Below are 20,483 nucleotides of genomic sequence, written 5' to 3'. Positions count from 1 at the left end.
AGCACTGATTTCCCGCGAAGGAAAAAGCGCAGCGTCGGTTTCTTAAACTGTCGTAGCACAGTGGTGCGTGGTGTAACAGCAGGATTCACCGGCGCAGTTTGGTCTCATGATTGCTGGCGTTCGTCTCCACGAGATGCGTCCCGGGCATGCCGTTCTACGAAGTGGAAACGTAAATTTTTGCAGTTGTCGTCAAGTAGCGGGTGGGCGCTCGCCGTGTTTGTTGGAGGAGTGCTTGTGTCGTTATCCGGTGTCGTCTAGTGGCTGGGATACCTGGCTCTCGCCCAGGGGGCCTGGGTTCGATTCCCGGTACCGGAATTGCACATTTTATTGCTCCTCTTATGCGACTTGTCCCGACTTAGCTCGACTGACGCTCCGCTGACGCTTGCAGAAAACTACGTAAAATATGATTCGCGGCCACAAGTGACGGCGAGAGAGATGCGACATCTGTCCACCTCTTATCCGGGCACATACCTGCGGTCAACAGACTTGGAGGACTGCAAGACATTGCCACGGGGGTTGAATGCAGCTAACCACTCTGCTCAGTGTCCATCAGCGCGGGCACGTTCGTTTGCCAGTATACATATAATGGAGACCGCGTCTGACACAGCTGTTGCGAGACACAGTCGGCCGAGCTTTGCTGTGCACAGCCACTTGCAGTCGCGAGAGTTGAGTTCCGCGGTGGCTCCGTGGCCGTGATCGTCTAGTGGTCAGGACATTGCGTTGTGGCCGCAACAACCCAGGCTCGAATCCGGGGCACGGCACTTTTTAAAGTTCTGCCTTGCTGTCGCTGCAATGACGATAGTGACCCAGTGATTGAAATCACGGTGCCCTCCTGATTTTGTGCTCATGTTCCTCAGGCTGCAGGTGGCACTACCGATTCCTTATAAACACGCGATGCCGCCGCACCAGGGCGCTGGCAGCTGCCTGTGTAGTTAATCTCTATTCGAAAAGGGCAGTCGTTCGAGGTGCGATGTTCGAGCAACCAGTCGCAGCAGATCAGGAAGCTGTGTCGTGCACTGCATTCTACAAATGCCAGGAACACTGGTGTAGGTAGCGTGGCCGAGCGGTCTAAGGCGCTGGTTTAAGGCACCAGTCTCTTCGGAGGCGTGGGTTCGAATCCCACCGCTGCCAATTTTTACTTCTCGTTTTTGTGCCATTGCGGTGTGTTCTCGTGGGGTAGAACGCAGCTCCTGTGACCGCCGCGTCGCGTAGGTAGCGTGGCCGAGCGGTCTAAGGCGCTGGTTTCAGGCACCAGTCTCTTCGGAGGCGTGGGTTCGAATCCCACCGCTGCCAACGTTTTCTGTCTCGAAAACAGGAGCACTGATTTCCCGCGAAGGAAAAAGCGCAGCGTCGGTTTCTTAAACTGTCGTAGCACAGTGGTGCGTGGTGTAACAGCAGGATTCACCGGCGCAGTTTGGTCTCATGATTGCTGGCGTTCGTCTCCACGAGATGCGTCCCGGGCATGCCGTTCTACGAAGTGGAAACGTAAATTTTTGCAGTTGTCGTCAAGTAGCGGGTGGGCGCTCGCCGTGTTTGTTGGAGGAGTGCTTGTGTCGTTATCCGGTGTCGTCTAGTGGCTGGGATACCTGGCTCTCGACCAGGGGGCCTGGGTTCGATTCCCGGTACCGGAATTGCACATTTTATTGCTCCTCTTATGCGACTTGTCCCGACTTAGCTCGACTGACGCTCCGCTGACGCTTGCAGAAAACTACGTAAAATATGATTCGCGGCCACAAGTGACGGCGAGAGAGATGCGACATCTGTCCACCTCTTATCCGGGCACATACCTGCGGTCAACAGACTTGGAGGACTGCAAGACATTGCCACGGGGGTTGAATGCAGCTAACCACTCTGCTCAGTGTCCATCAGCGCGGGCACGTTCGTTTGCCAGTATACATATAATGGAGACCGCGTCTGACACAGCTGTTGCGAGACACAGTCGGCCGAGCTTTGCTGTGCACAGCCACTTGCAGTCGCGAGAGTTGAATTCCGCGGTGGCTCCGTGGCCGTGATCGTCTAGTGGTCAGGACATTGCGTTGTGGCCGCAACAACCCAGGCTCGAATCCGGGGCACGGCACTTTTTAAAGTTCTGCCTTGCTGTCGCTGCAATGACGATAGTGACCCAGTGATTGAAATCACGGTGCCCTCCTGATTTTGTGCTCATGTTCCTCAGGCTGCAGGTGGCACTACCGATTCCTTATAAACACGCGATGCCGCCGCACCAGGGCGCTGGCAGCTGCCTGTGTAGTTAATCTCTATTCGAAAAGGGCAGTCGTTCGAGGTGCGATGTTCGAGCAACCAGTCGCAGCAGATCAGGAAGCTGTGTCGTGCACTGCATTCTACAAATGCCAGGAACACTGGTGTAGGTAGCGTGGCCGAGCGGTCTAAGGCGCTGGTTTAAGGCACCAGTCTCTTCGGAGGCGTGGGTTCGAATCCCACCGCTGCCAATTTTTACTTCTCGTTTTTGTGCCATTGCGGTGTGTTCTCGTGGGGTAGAACGCAGCTCCTGTGACCGCCGCGTCGCGTAGGTAGCGTGGCCGAGCGGTCTAAGGCGCTGGTTTCAGGCACCAGTCTCTTCGGAGGCGTGGGTTCGAATCCCACCGCTGCCAACGTTTTCTGTCTCGAAAACAGGAGCACTGATTTCCCGCGAAGGAAAAAGCGCAGCGTCGGTTTCTTAAACTGTCGTAGCACAGTGGTGCGTGGTGTAACAGCAGGATTCACCGGCGCAGTTTGGTCTCATGATTGCTGGCGTTCGTCTCCACGAGATGCGTCCCGGGCATGCCGTTCTACGAAGTGGAAACGTAAATTTTTGCAGTTGTCGTCAAGTAGCGGGTGGGCGCTCGCCGTGTTTGTTGGAGGAGTGCTTGTGTCGTTATCCGGTGTCGTCTAGTGGCTGGGATACCTGGCTCTCGCCCAGGGGGCCTGGGTTCGATTCCCGGTACCGGAATTGCACATTTTATTGCTCCTCTTATGCGACTTGTCCCGACTTAGCTCGACTGACGCTCCGCTGACGCTTGCAGAAAACTACGTAAAATATGATTCGCGGCCACAAGTGACGGCGAGAGAGATGCGACATCTGTCCACCTCTTATCCGGGCACATACCTGCGGTCAACAGACTTGGAGGACTGCAAGACATTGCCACGGGGGTTGAATGCAGCTAACCACTCTGCTCAGTGTCCATCAGCGCGGGCACGTTCGTTTGCCAGTATACATATAATGGAGACCGCGTCTGACACAGCTGTTGCGAGACACAGTCGGCCGAGCTTTGCTGTGCACAGCCACTTGCAGTCGCGAGAGTTGAGTTCCGCGGTGGCTCCGTGGCCGTGATCGTCTAGTGGTCAGGACATTGCGTTGTGGCCGCAACAACCCAGGCTCGAATCCGGGGCACGGCACTTTTTAAAGTTCTGCCTTGCTGTCGCTGCAATGACGATAGTGACCCAGTGATTGAAATCACGGTGCCCTCCTGATTTTGTGCTCATGTTCCTCAGGCTGCAGGTGGCACTACCGATTCCTTATAAACACGCGATGCCGCCGCACCAGGGCGCTGGCAGCTGCCTGTGTAGTTAATCTCTATTCGAAAAGGGCAGTCGTTCGAGGTGCGATGTTCGAGCAACCAGTCGCAGCAGATCAGGAAGCTGTGTCGTGCACTGCATTCTACAAATGCCAGGAACACTGGTGTAGGTAGCGTGGCCGAGCGGTCTAAGGCGCTGGTTTAAGGCACCAGTCTCTTCGGAGGCGTGGGTTCGAATCCCACCGCTGCCAATTTTTACTTCTCGTTTTTGTGCCATTGCGGTGTGTTCTCGTGGGGTAGAACGCAGCTCCTGTGACCGCCGCGTCGCGTAGGTAGCGTGGCCGAGCGGTCTAAGGCGCTGGTTTCAGGCACCAGTCTCTTCGGAGGCGTGGGTTCGAATCCCACCGCTGCCAACGTTTTCTGTCTCGAAAACAGGAGCACTGATTTCCCGCGAAGGAAAAAGCGCAGCGTCGGTTTCTTAAACTGTCGTAGCACAGTGGTGCGTGGTGTAACAGCAGGATTCACCGGCGCAGTTTGGTCTCATGATTGCTGGCGTTCGTCTCCACGAGATGCGTCCCGGGCATGCCGTTCTACGAAGTGGAAACGTAAATTTTTGCAGTTGTCGTCAAGTAGCGGGTGGGCGCTCGCCGTGTTTGTTGGAGGAGTGCTTGTGTCGTTATCCGGTGTCGTCTAGTGGCTGGGATACCTGGCTCTCGCCCAGGGGGCCTGGGTTCGATTCCCGGTACCGGAATTGCACATTTTATTGCTCCTCTTATGCGACTTGTCCCGACTTAGCTCGACTGACGCTCCGCTGACGCTTGCAGAAAACTACGTAAAATATGATTCGCGGCCACAAGTGACGGCGAGAGAGATGCGACATCTGTCCACCTCTTATCCGGGCACATACCTGCGGTCAACAGACTTGGAGGACTGCAAGACATTGCCACGGGGGTTGAATGCAGCTAACCACTCTGCTCAGTGTCCATCAGCGCGGGCACGTTCGTTTGCCAGTATACATATAATGGAGACCGCGTCTGACACAGCTGTTGCGAGACACAGTCGGCCGAGCTTTGCTGTGCACAGCCACTTGCAGTCGCGAGAGTTGAATTCCGCGGTGGCTCCGTGGCCGTGATCGTCTAGTGGTCAGGACATTGCGTTGTGGCCGCAACAACCCAGGCTCGAATCCGGGGCACGGCACTTTTTAAAGTTCTGCCTTGCTGTCGCTGCAATGACGATAGTGACCCAGTGATTGAAATCACGGTGCCCTCCTGATTTTGTGCTCATGTTCCTCAGGCTGCAGGTGGCACTACCGATTCCTTATAAACACGCGATGCCGCCGCACCAGGGCGCTGGCAGCTGCCTGTGTAGTTAATCTCTATTCGAAAAGGGCAGTCGTTCGAGGTGCGATGTTCGAGCAACCAGTCGCAGCAGATCAGGAAGCTGTGTCGTGCACTGCATTCTACAAATGCCAGGAACACTGGTGTAGGTAGCGTGGCCGAGCGGTCTAAGGCGCTGGTTTAAGGCACCAGTCTCTTCGGAGGCGTGGGTTCGAATCCCACCGCTGCCAATTTTTACTTCTCGTTTTTGTGCCATTGCGGTGTGTTCTCGTGGGGTAGAACGCAGCTCCTGTGACCGCCGCGTCGCGTAGGTAGCGTGGCCGAGCGGTCTAAGGCGCTGGTTTCAGGCACCAGTCTCTTCGGAGGCGTGGGTTCGAATCCCACCGCTGCCAACGTTTTCTGTCTCGAAAACAGGAGCACTGATTTCCCGCGAAGGAAAAAGCGCAGCGTCGGTTTCTTAAACTGTCGTAGCACAGTGGTGCGTGGTGTAACAGCAGGATTCACCGGCGCAGTTTGGTCTCATGATTGCTGGCGTTCGTCTCCACGAGATGCGTCCCGGGCATGCCGTTCTACGAAGTGGAAACGTAAATTTTTGCAGTTGTCGTCAAGTAGCGGGTGGGCGCTCGCCGTGTTTGTTGGAGGAGTGCTTGTGTCGTTATCCGGTGTCGTCTAGTGGCTGGGATACCTGGCTCTCGCCCAGGGGGCCTGGGTTCGATTCCCGGTACCGGAATTGCACATTTTATTGCTCCTCTTATGCGACTTGTCCCGACTTAGCTCGACTGACGCTCCGCTGACGCTTGCAGAAAACTACGTAAAATATGATTCGCGGCCACAAGTGACGGCGAGAGAGATGCGACATCTGTCCACCTCTTATCCGGGCACATACCTGCGGTCAACAGACTTGGAGGACTGCAAGACATTGCCACGGGGGTTGAATGCAGCTAACCACTCTGCTCAGTGTCCATCAGCGCGGGCACGTTCGTTTGCCAGTATACATATAATGGAGACCGCGTCTGACACAGCTGTTGCGAGACACAGTCGGCCGAGCTTTGCTGTGCACAGCCACTTGCAGTCGCGAGAGTTGAATTCCGCGGTGGCTCCGTGGCCGTGATCGTCTAGTGGTCAGGACATTGCGTTGTGGCCGCAACAACCCAGGCTCGAATCCGGGGCACGGCACTTTTTAAAGTTCTGCCTTGCTGTCGCTGCAATGACGATAGTGACCCAGTGATTGAAATCACGGTGCCCTCCTGATTTTGTGCTCATGTTCCTCAGGCTGCAGGTGGCACTACCGATTCCTTATAAACACGCGATGCCGCCGCACCAGGGCGCTGGCAGCTGCCTGTGTAGTTAATCTCTATTCGAAAAGGGCAGTCGTTCGAGGTGCGATGTTCGAGCAACCAGTCGCAGCAGATCAGGAAGCTGTGTCGTGCACTGCATTCTACAAATGCCAGGAACACTGGTGTAGGTAGCGTGGCCGAGCGGTCTAAGGCGCTGGTTTAAGGCACCAGTCTCTTCGGAGGCGTGGGTTCGAATCCCACCGCTGCCAATTTTTACTTCTCGTTTTTGTGCCATTGCGGTGTGTTCTCGTGGGGTAGAACGCAGCTCCTGTGACCGCCGCGTCGCGTAGGTAGCGTGGCCGAGCGGTCTAAGGCGCTGGTTTCAGGCACCAGTCTCTTCGGAGGCGTGGGTTCGAATCCCACCGCTGCCAACGTTTTCTGTCTCGAAAACAGGAGCACTGATTTCCCGCGAAGGAAAAAGCGCAGCGTCGGTTTCTTAAACTGTCGTAGCACAGTGGTGCGTGGTGTAACAGCAGGATTCACCGGCGCAGTTTGGTCTCATGATTGCTGGCGTTCGTCTCCACGAGATGCGTCCCGGGCATGCCGTTCTACGAAGTGGAAACGTAAATTTTTGCAGTTGTCGTCAAGTAGCGGGTGGGCGCTCGCCGTGTTTGTTGGAGGAGTGCTTGTGTCGTTATCCGGTGTCGTCTAGTGGCTGGGATACCTGGCTCTCGCCCAGGGGGCCTGGGTTCGATTCCCGGTACCGGAAATGCACATTTTATTGCTCCTCTTATGCGACTTGTCCCGACTTAGCTCGACTGACGCTCCGCTGACGCTTGCAGAAAACTACGTAAAATATGATTCGCGGCCACAAGTGACGGCGAGAGAGATGCGACATCTGTCCACCTCTTATCCGGGCACATACCTGCGGTCAACAGACTTGGAGGACTGCAAGACATTGCCACGGGGGTTGAATGCAGCTAACCACTCTGCTCAGTGTCCATCAGCGCGGGCACGTTCGTTTGCCAGTATACATATAATGGAGACCGCGTCTGACACAGCTGTTGCGAGACACAGTCGGCCGAGCTTTGCTGTGCACAGCCACTTGCAGTCGCGAGAGTTGAATTCCGCGGTGGCTCCGTGGCCGTGATCGTCTAGTGGTCAGGACATTGCGTTGTGGCCGCAACAACCCAGGCTCGAATCCGGGGCACGGCACTTTTTAAAGTTCTGCCTTGCTGTCGCTGCAATGACGATAGTGACCCAGTGATTGAAATCACGGTGCCCTCCTGATTTTGTGCTCATGTTCCTCAGGCTGCAGGTGGCACTACCGATTCCTTATAAACACGCGATGCCGCCGCACCAGGGCGCTGGCAGCTGCCTGTGTAGTTAATCTCTATTCGAAAAGGGCAGTCGTTCGAGGTGCGATGTTCGAGCAACCAGTCGCAGCAGATCAGGAAGCTGTGTCGTGCACTGCATTCTACAAATGCCAGGAACACTGGTGTAGGTAGCGTGGCCGAGCGGTCTAAGGCGCTGGTTTAAGGCACCAGTCTCTTCGGAGGCGTGGGTTCGAATCCCACCGCTGCCAATTTTTACTTCTCGTTTTTGTGCCATTGCGGTGTGTTCTCGTGGGGTAGAACGCAGCTCCTGTGACCGCCGCGTCGCGTAGGTAGCGTGGCCGAGCGGTCTAAGGCGCTGGTTTCAGGCACCAGTCTCTTCGGAGGCGTGGGTTCGAATCCCACCGCTGCCAACGTTTTCTGTCTCGAAAACAGGAGCACTGATTTCCCGCGAAGGAAAAAGCGCAGCGTCGGTTTCTTAAACTGTCGTAGCACAGTGGTGCGTGGTGTAACAGCAGGATTCACCGGCGCAGTTTGGTCTCATGATTGCTGGCGTTCGTCTCCACGAGATGCGTCCCGGGCATGCCGTTCTACGAAGTGGAAACGTAAATTTTTGCAGTTGTCGTCAAGTAGCGGGTGGGCGCTCGCCGTGTTTGTTGGAGGAGTGCTTGTGTCGTTATCCGGTGTCGTCTAGTGGCTGGGATACCTGGCTCTCGCCCAGGGGGCCTGGGTTCGATTCCCGGTACCGGAAATGCACATTTTATTGCTCCTCTTATGCGACTTGTCCCGACTTAGCTCGACTGACGCTCCGCTGACGCTTGCAGAAAACTACGTAAAATATGATTCGCGGCCACAAGTGACGGCGAGAGAGATGCGACATCTGTCCACCTCTTATCCGGGCACATACCTGCGGTCAACAGACTTGGAGGACTGCAAGACATTGCCACGGGGGTTGAATGCAGCTAACCACTCTGCTCAGTGTCCATCAGCGCGGGCACGTTCGTTTGCCAGTATACATATAATGGAGACCGCGTCTGACACAGCTGTTGCGAGACACAGTCGGCCGAGCTTTGCTGTGCACAGCCACTTGCAGTCGCGAGAGTTGAATTCCGCGGTGGCTCCGTGGCCGTGATCGTCTAGTGGTCAGGACATTGCGTTGTGGCCGCAACAACCCAGGCTCGAATCCGGGGCACGGCACTTTTTAAAGTTCTGCCTTGCTGTCGCTGCAATGACGATAGTGACCCAGTGATTGAAATCACGGTGCCCTCCTGATTTTGTGCTCATGTTCCTCAGGCTGCAGGTGGCACTACCGATTCCTTATAAACACGCGATGCCGCCGCACCAGGGCGCTGGCAGCTGCCTGTGTAGTTAATCTCTATTCGAAAAGGGCAGTCGTTCGAGGTGCGATGTTCGAGCAACCAGTCGCAGCAGATCAGGAAGCTGTGTCGTGCACTGCATTCTACAAATGCCAGGAACACTGGTGTAGGTAGCGTGGCCGAGCGGTCTAAGGCGCTGGTTTAAGGCACCAGTCTCTTCGGAGGCGTGGGCCCGAACACATCGCGCGCTCGTTGCGGCTTGTCGGGCGGTGTTTACGTGCGGATCGCTGTCGGCGGCGTGTGCTTCGCGGTGCTGTTTCTTCTGTGATTGGTTCATTCTGTGAGTCCCATGGATCTCGATAATTCAGAGAATCGTCAGAATAATATTCAGTGCGCGTTTAATAGATCCGTACGTAGGCTTACGGCTTTCGAAATTCACGAATGTGTTAAAAACGACCTTCAATTGCCGAAAAGTGTAGCCCTCGGCGTTCAACTTGACCCGTTCCTTAATTCGTTATTTCTGAAACTGTCTTCTTCCTATATGTGTGAGACTTTAGTTAATGTGAATGGTGGTGTACGTAAAATTAAGCACCTTGACGGTACTATCAGTGATGTTGTGCTGTCGAACGCGGGTTATGGTATACGTACTGTTCGCGTCTTTAACCTGCCATTTGAAGTGCGAAATGAAACTATTTCTTGTAGTTTACTTCCGTACGGTACAGTGCTTTCGGTCGTAAAGGAGAAATGGTCGTCAGCATATTATTACGATGTTGAAAATGGTGTTCGAAGTGTCCGCATGATTGTCCGACTGCATATACCGTCCTTTGTTTTTGTTGCTGGCCATCGAGCCTTTATTACTTATAGCGGCCAATCGGCGACCTGTTCTTTTTGTAACGGTACCGGACATTTTCGACAGGACTGTCCGAAACGTAGTCGCCCTGTGCAACAACCACGGGCAGACGGTCAGGGCGAGGTGACATGGGCGGCGGTCGCGCTTGGCGCCTCCCCCGCACGTGCTAGTCGTGTGTCTTCTCCTGAGATTGCGGCCGACGTTGTTGCTCTGGACGTTACACCTCCCGTTCTTGTTGCCGATAGCTTCCCGGCGTTGCCTGTGATTTCTTTGCCTGTGAATGTAGCGGCCCCCGTGCCTGATCCGCTGGCTGTTGATAGACTTGAGATACCGATTGTGTCTGACCCCGTCCCGACAGCTGTAACGCTGTCCGTCTCGGAACCCGTTCCCGAGGCTGCTCCCTCTGTTGTGAATGAGAATGTGTCCGCTGCTGCCACCGTTGTTGTCGACCGAGAGGAGCGTCTTGACACCCCCGCGGAACCCAAACCGCGTCGGGAACGGCCGACTGAGGGGGCTGAAAACGTTACCCGCATTCGTAGCGCTAGTATTTCGGGTGTTTCTTCTCGTAGGCGCGAACGACGTCCCCGGTGGTGACTTGCGTCCCACTCTACAAGTCCACCTCTAAACAGAAAAAATTGCAACGGGCCTCGCTGCGCGCGGTTGTTGACTCGCGGCAGGCGTCGGCTTCCGATCGCCGTCGGCAGCGGCCTGCCGCTTGCAATCAACCTGAGGCGTCCGTGAGTTCCGCGGAATCCAAGCGGGACGAGAAAGTTCGTCAGCTGAAGGTTTTACTTACTCAAACGGAACCTGTCGTGGCAAGCGGTATGGCGATGGACGTTGTTTCGAACGTGTCGCCTGCACACTTGGCAGGCAAACGCAAATCGGACGACTCACATTGCCGTCGCATCCGGCCGCACTCGCAGGATTCTGGATCTGATTCTGCCGCCGGCGCCGGACCTGCCACGGCGGCTCTTTCCGGTGCCGCTGTTAGTATGGGCACGGAGGTGGTTCAGCCCCCCGTGTTTTCTAGTGAAAAGTGTGACTGGGCGGCGGAAGTGGAGGTGGAAGACGGGACTGGCGCCGGTACGTAAAGTGACTTTGCTCATTGCTTGGCAGCGTGCATGCCTTCGTCGTTGTCTCAGTCTAACATTGTTTTTTGTGACGTTTCCTCGTCTGTGTTGTGTGATACCGGTCTGTTGCGCGTTTTAACCTTTATTTCGCTCGCGACTGTAGTTTTGGCAGCGCCACTGCACCCCTCGTTGTGTACTTTTATTTGTTGTGTATTTTAAATGTGTCTGGTAATTTTAAATGTGTCTGGTGTCCGCCGCTCGTTCGGAGGCACATTTTAGTCGTTCTTGCCGCTCCCTTTGATCATTACGGATGCACAGGTGCTTTTCCCGATGTGCACATTTATTTTTAAAAAGTTGTGTTATTTCGTTGTGTCTGGGGTCTGCCACGCGTTGCTTGTGTGCTTACCCCGTTACTCTCGATACCATGCGCTGTCTTAACGGTGCATGTGCCGCTTTTGTTGTGCGTATATTTTTTTTTTTTCTCCCGTCTGATGTGTGACATCCGTTGCAGACATATTTCACTGTGCTTGCCACTTACTTGCGTCGTTTGGCGGCACATGTGCATGCAAATTTGTTCGGACTTATTTATTAGCCTTTGAATGTGTCTGGTGTATGTTGTACGCTGGTGGAACTTTTAGTCGTTTGTGTCGACAACGTGTATACTCCTTGAGACGCCGCTGCTTCCGCAGTTGTGACCGCTTCATTTATTCTTAATTATTATTATTATTATTTATTGTCTTTGACTGTGTCTGGTGTGTGCCCCCGTCGGAGGCAATATCTCATCGCCCATGCCGACGAACTGCATGGAATAGTATTAGCGGCGCACATGTACTTTTACTCTGTCCGTATCTTTTACTATTTTACCTATGTCTCCTGTCTCCACCTGTTGAGGATGACTTTTACCGTTGTTGTCGATTGCATGCGTCGTTTGGTAGCGCACATGACCTTTCGTTGTGCCACTTTGTGCCTGTGATTTACTTTTGTGTACGGCGTCGGCCCCCCCTGCGGGTTCGGGGGTAAGAATAGGCCCGCGGTATTCCTGCCTGTCGTAAGAGGCGACTAAAAGGAGTCTCAAACGTTTCGGCCTTATGTGATGGTCCCCTCTCGGGTTTGACCTCCATCTATCTAAATTATTCCGAAGAGCGAGCCAATTGGGGAAGGGCACCTTACATGGTGCACTGTATCCTTCGTGCATTTCGACCTATAGCCGTCTTTCTCGTCGTTGCAATGGTGTCCCGCTCGTTTTCGATCTCTTGGGCGATTACCACGCTGCACTCTGCAGTGTTTCTTTTAACTGTGACGACGACCTTGGCCATTTTTGCACCTAAGATCCAGCACGGTAGCCAGTCCGTTGTGGTGGGGTCGCCATGTACCCTCTTGGTTGTAGCCCCCTGACAACACAGGGATCGCTCTACTGATGCCTGCGCCGTTCACTCCCCACGTATGCCAAGGAGTAGATGCCCATCTCCCTGGGGCATCAGGACTCCCGGCAATGGCCATCCTGCCAGGTGGTCTTTGCTGTGGCTGGGTGGCGCCCGTGGGGAGGGCCCTTGGTCGGAGTAGGTGGCATCAGGGCGGATGACCCGCAATGAAGCGTGGTACATCATCTGTCGCTGGCGGCCAGCCGTCAGCAGTCTCTAAGCGTTCGAGAGCCCATTTTAAAGGTAACGTTTATGACCCCAAATCGTTCCCCTCCCTCGCCACACCATGGGAGGAACGACAGGCATTGCGTGACACTGAGACGTATTCGCCCAGATATCTTGTCTGTACCAGAGCTGATGGGGAATCTTTTCTATCCGTGAAGCCGCAGTTCTTTGTAGAGCATTTAGAGGACAAGTTCGGGGAGGTGGAGGGCTTGTCCAAGATGCGGTCTGGATCGGTGTTGATAAAAACGGCATCCTCTGCCCAGTCACGGAGGTTGCTCATTTGTGACAAGTTGGGGGATGTTTCCGTTAGCATCACGCCGCATAAGAGTCTGAACATGGTCCAGGGTATTATATTCCACCGGGATCTTCTTCTGCAGTCCGACGATGAATTACGCGCCAACCTCGAACGACGAGGTGTTCACTTCGTCCGGCGCGTCCATCGGGGTCCGAGGGATAATCAGGTCGCCACCGGTGCCTTCATCTTGGCCTTTGAGGGTGATGTCTTACCCGAAAAGGTTAAGGTGATGGTTTATCGTTGTGATGTGAAACCATATATACCTCCTCCGATGCGGTGTTTTAAATGCTGGAAGTTCGGGCACATGTCATCTCGCTGTACTTCCAACATGACGTGTCGGGATTGCGGACGTCCTTCGCATCCCGATACTCCATGTGCCCCGCCTCCTATCTGTGTTAACTGCGGAGAACACCATTCCCCCTGCTCGCCGGACTGTAGGATATTGCAGAAAGAACGGAAGATAATGGAATATAAGACCTTGGACCGGCTGACCTACCCCGAGGCTAGACGGAAATATGAGAGGCTCCATCCTGTGGCAATGCCGTCGACCTACGCCGCTGCTGCAACGACGGTTCTCCCGTCATCACGAATCGGCCCTAAGATCGGTCAGCATCCACCGGCCCCCTTGCTTGTGGGGGGCACTTCACACCCTGTTGCTCCTGCTCCATCTTCTTCAGGAGCAACACCCTCCCAACCTTCGGGGACATCAGCTCCCCCTTCCCAGCCGGAGAAGCGTAAGACTTCTTCGGCTGCTCTCGCCAGGAAGGGATCCCTTGGGGACCTCCCTTCGCAAGTTCCGACCAGTGGCAAGGCGGACGCCCGCAAGTGGTTGAAACAACCGCCAGTCCCTGGTCGTCGGGCCTCGCGGTCGTCGTCTGTCCCTGAGACTGACCCAGTGAAGCCCATGCAGCCTGAAGAGCCGAAGGCACAGCGTGATAAGCAGAAAAGGAAGAAAGTCCCCAAGACCAACGGTAATGCGGTGGCACCGATCCCGCCGCTCCCTACAAGCTCTGCCTCTGAGGACGAGGTGGAGATTCTGGCGTCCGCTGAGGACCTCGCTCTTGCCGGTCCCGCGGACGCAATGGATGGCATTTGCACGGATGCTCCATCGGAGGCAGCAGGTGCCCCAGTGGCGTAATCTGCCTTCCCAGTCCCGTCACGCCTTTCCCAGCCATGGACAACACCATCCTCCAGTGGAACTGCAGCGGTTTCTTCCACCATCTAGCTGAGCTCCGCCACCTTATCAGCCTTCACCCTTTCTTCTGCATTGCTCTCCAGGAAACTTGGTTTCCAGCAATGCGAACCCCCGCCCTCCGTGGCTATCGGGGTTATTATAAGAACCGAGCAGCTTATGAAAGGGTGTCTGGTGGCGTCTGCATATATGTCCTTCACACTCTGCACAGCGAGTCTGTCCCTCTCCAGACGCCTCTAGAGGCTGTCGCTGTACGCGTGTGGACGCCACAGGCTGTTACCGTCTGCAGTCTTTACATTCCACCGGATGATGATGTCTCGCAGCATGTCCTGGCTGCACTGGTCGCCCAATTGCCGCCACCTTTCTTGCTATTGGGCGACTTCAACGCTCATAACCCTCTGTGGGGTGGGTCAGTGGCAACAGGTCGAGGCGCCATCGTTGAGCATTTATTGTCGCAGCTCGATCTCTCGCTGTTAAATGATGGTGCCTTCACACACTTCAGTGTGGCGCATGGCACCTACTCCGCCATTGACCTTTCCATCTGTAGCCATAGCCTCTTACCGTCTGTCCAATGGAGTGTGCATGACGACCTGTGTGGTAGTGACCATTTTCCGATCTTTTTGTCACTACCACAGCGCCACTCTTCTGGGCGCCCTAGCAGATGGGCTATGAATAAGGCTGACTGGGACTTGTTCTCCTCCACTGCCGCTTTTGAGCCTCTCCCTACCGATGACATTGATGCGGTGGTTCAATCGGTCACCACCGGCATCGTTACTGCCGCCGAATCTGCCATTCCCCATTCCTGTGGGTCCCCTCGGCGGAAGGCTGTGCCTTGGTGGTCGCCTGAGATCGCTGAAGCAATTAAAGATCGCCGGCGGGCGCTCCAGCGTCACAAGCGACACCCCTCCCTCGACCACCTTATCGCCTTCAAACGGCTGCGTGCGCGGGCCCGCCTCCTTATCCGCCAAGGCAAGAAGGAGTGCTGGGAGCGGTATGTGTCCACAATTGGCCTCCATGTCTCTCCATCGCAGGTCTGGGCCAAGATTCGACGCGTCTACGGCTATCGGCCACCTGTCAGCGTCCCTGCGCTCTCACTGAATGGAGCAGTTTGTACTGACTCCGACGTCATTGCAAATCGCTTAGCAGAGCATTTTGCTTTGAGTTCCGCTTCTGCGAATTACCCCCAGGCCTTCCGCTCCATTAAAGAGCGGATGGAACGTCGGAGCCTTTCGTTTCGCACCAACCACCCAGAATCTTACAATGCTCCATTCAGTGAGTGGGAATTTCGCAGTGCCCTCGCTGCTTGCCCTGATACCGCTCCTGGGCCAGATGGCATCCACTGTCAAATGCTGAAACATCTTTCAGTGGACTGCCAGCGGCGCCTTCTCGATCTTTACAACCGTCTTTGGGTCGAGGGGGAGTTTCCGTCGCAATGGCGGGAAGGCATTGTCATCCCCGTTTTGAAACCTGGAAAGACCCCTCTGGAGGTGGACAGCTACCGTCCCATTAGCCTCACCAACGTTATGTGCAAGCTTCTCGAACGGATGGTGAGCCGGCGCTTGCATTGGGTACTGGAGTCTCGGGGCCTTCTGGCTCCGTCTCAGGGTGGGTTCCGTAAAGGCCGCTCCGCCACCGACAATCTGGTGAGCCTGGAGACTGCCATCCGTACTGCCTTTGCCCGCCGTCAGCACCTGGTCGCTGTCTTTTTCGACATGCGGAAGGCGTACGATACGACATGGCGTCATCACATTCTTTCTACGCTTCATGGATGGGGTCTTCGGGGTCCTCTGCCGATTTTTATCCGCAATTTTCTGTTGTGTCGTACCTTCCGCGTGCAAGTCGCGGCCTCGTATAGTTCCTCCCACGTCCAGGAGAACGGTGTGCCACAGGGCTCTGTTTTAAGTGTCTGTCTGTTTTTAATAGCCATTAACGGGCTTGCTGCGGCCGTGGGAAATTCTGTCTCCGCTTCCCTGTATGCTGACGACTTCTGCCTTTATTACAGCTCTACTGGCATTGCAGCTGTTGAACGTCAGCTACAGGGCGCTATCCGTAAGGCGCAGTCTTGGGCTGTAGCGCATGGCTTTCAGTTTTCGGCAGCCAAGACCTGCGTTATGCATTTCTGCCGGCGCCGAACAGTCCATCCTGAGCCGCGGCTTTATCTTGCCGACGAACTCCTTGCTGTGGTGGAGACCCACAGGTTTTTGGGGGTGGTTTTCGATGCCCGGTTGACTTGGCTGCCTCATATCCGGCAGCTCAAACAGACGTGTTGGCGGCATCTCAATGCACTCCGGTGTTTGAGCCACACCCGCTGGGGAGCCGACCGCTCTACCCTGCTACGGCTCTACCAGGCGTTAATTCAGTCCCGTCTGGATTATGGGTGCCTGGCATATGGCTCAGCCTCCCCGTCTGCGTTGCGGGTGCTGGACCCAATTCTCCACAGCGGGATACGCCTTGCCACTGGTGCTTTCCGCACCAGCCCTGTGGACAGCTTACTCGTGGAGGCAGGTGTCCCTCCCCTGCGGTTCCGACGCCAACGTTTGCTGGCCGCTTATGCTGCCCATGTTCTCAGCTCGCCCGGGCATCCAAATTATCGTCTCCTGTTCCCGCGATCGGTCGTCCATCTGCCAGATGGTCGGCCCCGGTCTGGTTGTACAATAGCGGTCCGCGTCAAGGAGCTTCTCTCTGGGCTTCAGGTTTTCACTGTTCCACCTACTTTCCGGGCTACTTTGCATACACCCCCATGGTGTGTTCGTCGCCCTTGCCTTCGGCTGGACCTGGTACAGGGCCCGAAGGACTCAGTCCCTCCAGAGGCCTTCCGCCGCCGCTTTTATTCTATCCTGGCCACGTATCAGGGCTCTGGTGTTGTCTACACTGACGGTTCGATGGTTGCTGGTCGTGTCGGGTATGCGCTCACTCTAGGGGACCGTTCCGAACAACGTTCCTTGCAGGATGGCTGCAGCGTTTACACTGCTGAATTGGTCGCCATCTTTCGTGCCCTAGAGTATATCCGCTCCTGCTCAGGTGAGTCCTTCGTTATCTGTAGCGATTCCCTGAGCGGTTTACGAGCTCTCGACCAGTGTTTCCCTCGTTCTCGTCTGGTGATGGCTATCCACGAGTCTCTGCATACTCTTGCCTGTTGCGGCCGCTCTGTGGTCTTTGTGTGGACCCCTGGTCATGTCGGTATCCCGGGTAACGAACATGTTGACCGCCTGGCGAAAGAGGCCACCAGCAAGCCATCTCTGGACCTTGGCCTCCCAGAAACTGATTTGCGGGCAGTCTTCCGCCGCAAAATCTTGGCGCTATGGGACGATGAATGGCGCGAACTGACAATGTCCAATAAACTCCGTGCTGTCAAGGAGACGACGGCTGTGTGGCGGTCATCCATGCGAGCCAACCGCAGGGACTCCGTCGTCCTTTGTCGGCTCCGCATTGGCCACTCCCGGCTAACACACGGTTATTTACTGCGCCGGGAGGACCCTCCTCTATGTTGCTGTGGGGCAGCTTTGACAGTGGCCCACATTTTGCTGGCCTGCCCCCTTTTAGCTGTGGTCAGGCAGACATTTGCGCTGCCTGCTACGCTCCCTGCCCTTTTAACAGACGACTCCACTATGGCTGACTTAGTTTTACGTTTTATTCGGGCAGGGGGATTTTATCATTTACTCTGAGTGTTTCTGTTTTATTTTATTGTTTTGTGTTGACTCTGGCCTTTGGCCTATGGTTTTACACTGTTTTTTTTTTTTTTTTTTTTTTTTTTTTTTTTTTTTTTTTTTTTTTTTTTTAATGTGTTTCTACGTGGTTGGCCTTTCCTTTTTTCTGTCTATGGTCGGCCAACCACCGTCACACTCTGTGTGGTTTTAGTTTGTTTTGTCTTGTCTTGTCTTTGTCTCAGTATCTCTTGTTCTGTCTCGTCTGTGATCTCTTCTGTTCCTTGTTTTTATTCTCTGTGGGTGTTCTTTGTCTTTGGAAAAAGGGACCGATGACCATGGCAGTCTGGTCCCTTTAATCCCCCAAACCAACCAACCAACCAACCTATGGCGTCGGCGGTTTGTTTTTTACCGATCCTGTCGCTCGACTGCGTCGACCTAGCTGTGCCGAGGCACCTCTTATTGTATGTACTTAATTGTTAGTGTTTTAACTGTGTCTGGTGTTCGGTAGCCTGCGGTGGATCATTTTCACCGTTCATGTTCACATGTTGCTTTGCTTTGGCGGCGCCGTTGTGACCGTTATTGTGGACCCTTCTTTCGTGCGTATTCTATGTATGCTACGTTCCACCTGTCGGTATGCCATTTTCGCCGATCTTGTCCACAATCCGCGTTATCTTCGCAGCGCTACTGCCTCGCTTCTTGTGAACACTGCATTTGTTGTTCCTTGCGTTGTGTATGGTTCCTGACACGCGTCGGTGGCACATTCTTACCGTTAATGTCAACAAAATGCGTAGTCCGCATAAGGTCTCTGCCTTAAACACTCTTCTATGTGAAACCCGTTGCCGTGTCGCCTTTTTGCAAGAAGTGACACGTGAGGCTCTGATGCTTCTAACCGATTTGTGTGACTACGTTATTTTGGATAATGTGGTGTCAGCCGATGTCACCGGCACCGCTATTTTAGTATGCCCCGGGCTCACTGTCACGAATATTGAGTGTCTACCTACTGGCCGCGCTATTGCGTCGTGTTTCTTAATGTTTATGCTCCCTCCGGCAGCGACTACGCGGCGCGGCGGCTCTTTTATGGTCAGGAGCTGTGTGAAGTTTTGCATCGGAACTCCGCTCATTTAATTTTAGGCGGTGATTTTAATGCGGTCTCTGATGATCGCGACCAGGAGCCGCGTCCCCCTGCAGGTTCGGGGGTTAGAATAGGCCCGCAGTATTCCTGCCTGTCGTAAGAGGCGACTAAAAGGAGTCTCAAACGTTCCGGCCTTATGTGATGGTCCCCTCTCGGGTTTGACCTCCATCTATCTAAATTATTCCGAAGAGCGAGCCAATTGGGGAAGGGCACCTTACATGGTGCACTGTATCCTTCGTGCAATTAGACCTATAGCCGTCTTTCTCGTCGTTGCAATGGTGTCCCGCTCGTTTTCGATCTCTTGGGCGATTACCACGCTGCACTCTGCAGTGTTTCTTTTAACTGTGACGACGACCTTGGCCATTTTTGCACCTAAGATCCAGCACGGTAGCCAGTCCGTTGTGGTGGGGTCGCCATGTACCCTCTTGGTTGTAGCCCCCTGACAACACAGGGATCGCTCTACTGATGCCTGCGCCGTTCACTCCCCACGTATGCCAAGGAGTAGATGCCCATCTCCCTGGGGCATCAGGACTCCCGGCAATGGCCATCCTGCCAGGTGGCCTTTGCTGTGGCTGGGTGGCGCCCGTGGGGAGGGCCCTTGGTCGGAGTAGGTGGCATCAGGGCGGATGACCCGCAATGAAGCGTGGTACATCATCTCTTGCTGGCGGCCAGCCGTCAGCAGTCTCTAAGCGTTCCAAAGCTCAATTCAAGGCTAATGTGTATGACCCCAAATCGTTCCCCTCCCTGGCCACACCATGGGAGGAACGAAGGGCTATGAATGAGAGCGAAAGATACTCGCCCCGGTATCTCGTCTGTACCAGAGCTGACGGGGCATCTTTTATGTCCGTGAAGCCTCAGTTCTTTGTAGAGCATTTAGAGGACAAGTTTGGGGAGGTGGAGGGCTTGTCCAAGATGCGGTCCGGATCGGTGTTGATAAAAACGGCATCCTCCGCCCAGTCGCGGGCCTTGCTCGCTTGTACTAAGCTGGGGGATGTATCTGTCACTATCACGCCCCATAAGAGTCTGAACATGGTCCAGGGCATTATCTTTCACAGGGATCTGCTTTTACAGTCCGACGACGAGCTGCGCGCCAACTTGGAGCGCCGAGGTGTCCATTTCGTCCGGCGCGTCCACCGGGGTCCGAGGGATCGTCAAGTTGCCACCGGTGCCTTCATCTTGGCCTTCGAGGGTGACACGTTACCTGAGAAGGTCAAGGTGATGGTGTACCGTTGTGATGTCAAGCCGTATATCCCTCCCCCGATGCAGTGCTTCAAGTGTTGGAAGTTCGGCCACATGTCTTCACGCTGTGCGTCCGACCTCGTCTGTCGCGATTGCGGTCGACCTTCCCATCCTGATCATCCCTGTGCGCCGCCTCCAATCTGTGTGAACTGTGGTGCGCACCATCCGCCTTGCTCGCCAGACTGTCCGATTCTGCAGAAGGAGCGGAAGATCATGGAAATAAAGACTCTCGACCGCCTGACGTACACTGAGGCGAAGCGGAAATATGATCGGCTTCATCCGGTGCGCATGACAACTTCTTATGCCGCAACTGTCACTCCCTCTACAATTCCCTCCGCTCCAGGCAGCTCTCAGAGTCGAAGTCCCACACCTGCCCCCTTGATGGTGGGGGGCACTAAACCTCCTGTTGCTCCTGCTCCATCTACTTCAGGAGCAACACCCCCCCAACCATCGGGGACATCAGTCCCCCCTTCCCAGCCGGAGAAGCGTAAGACTTCTTCGGCTACTCTCGTAAGGAAGGGGTCCCTTGGGGACCTCCCTTCCCAAGTTCCGTCTGGTACAAAGGCCGACAGCCGCAAGTGGCTTAAACAACCGCCAGTCCCTGGTCGTAGGGACACACGGTCGTCGTCTGTCCCT

General features: G+C 54.9%; 12 non-coding genes across 12 annotated transcripts; all 12 read left to right on the top strand.

Moving 5' to 3' along the window:
* The first annotated feature begins 1,049 nt into the window (after positions 1–1,049).
* Positions 1,050–1,131, top strand: Trnal-aag. Its single transcript has one exon. It is a non-coding gene; the product is annotated as a tRNA-Leu (tRNA).
* An 80-nt stretch (positions 1,132–1,211) lies between these two features.
* Positions 1,212–1,293, top strand: Trnal-cag. Its single transcript has one exon. It is a non-coding gene; the product is annotated as a tRNA-Leu (tRNA).
* Positions 1,294–2,365: 1,072 nt separating this feature from the next.
* On the top strand, positions 2,366–2,447 carry Trnal-aag. Its single transcript has one exon. It is a non-coding gene; the product is annotated as a tRNA-Leu (tRNA).
* An 80-nt stretch (positions 2,448–2,527) lies between these two features.
* On the top strand, positions 2,528–2,609 carry Trnal-cag. Its single transcript has one exon. It is a non-coding gene; the product is annotated as a tRNA-Leu (tRNA).
* Positions 2,610–3,681: 1,072 nt separating this feature from the next.
* On the top strand, positions 3,682–3,763 carry Trnal-aag. The gene has a single exon. It is a non-coding gene; the product is annotated as a tRNA-Leu (tRNA).
* An 80-nt stretch (positions 3,764–3,843) lies between these two features.
* Positions 3,844–3,925, top strand: Trnal-cag. The gene has a single exon. It is a non-coding gene; the product is annotated as a tRNA-Leu (tRNA).
* Positions 3,926–4,997: 1,072 nt separating this feature from the next.
* Trnal-aag lies at positions 4,998–5,079 on the top strand. Its single transcript has one exon. It is a non-coding gene; the product is annotated as a tRNA-Leu (tRNA).
* Positions 5,080–5,159: 80 nt separating this feature from the next.
* Positions 5,160–5,241, top strand: Trnal-cag. The gene has a single exon. It is a non-coding gene; the product is annotated as a tRNA-Leu (tRNA).
* A 1,072-nt stretch (positions 5,242–6,313) lies between these two features.
* Positions 6,314–6,395, top strand: Trnal-aag. Its single transcript has one exon. It is a non-coding gene; the product is annotated as a tRNA-Leu (tRNA).
* An 80-nt stretch (positions 6,396–6,475) lies between these two features.
* Trnal-cag lies at positions 6,476–6,557 on the top strand. The gene has a single exon. It is a non-coding gene; the product is annotated as a tRNA-Leu (tRNA).
* A 1,072-nt stretch (positions 6,558–7,629) lies between these two features.
* On the top strand, positions 7,630–7,711 carry Trnal-aag. The gene has a single exon. It is a non-coding gene; the product is annotated as a tRNA-Leu (tRNA).
* Positions 7,712–7,791: 80 nt separating this feature from the next.
* Trnal-cag lies at positions 7,792–7,873 on the top strand. The gene has a single exon. It is a non-coding gene; the product is annotated as a tRNA-Leu (tRNA).
* Positions 7,874–20,483: the final 12,610 nt, after the last annotated feature.

The sequence above is a fragment of the Schistocerca americana genome, chromosome 2, assembly GCF_021461395.2.
Source record: "Schistocerca americana isolate TAMUIC-IGC-003095 chromosome 2, iqSchAmer2.1, whole genome shotgun sequence".
In the NCBI taxonomy this organism is placed as follows: Eukaryota; Metazoa; Arthropoda; class Insecta; order Orthoptera; family Acrididae; genus Schistocerca; species Schistocerca americana.
This window is presented reverse-complemented; position numbering and strand designations above follow the sequence as displayed.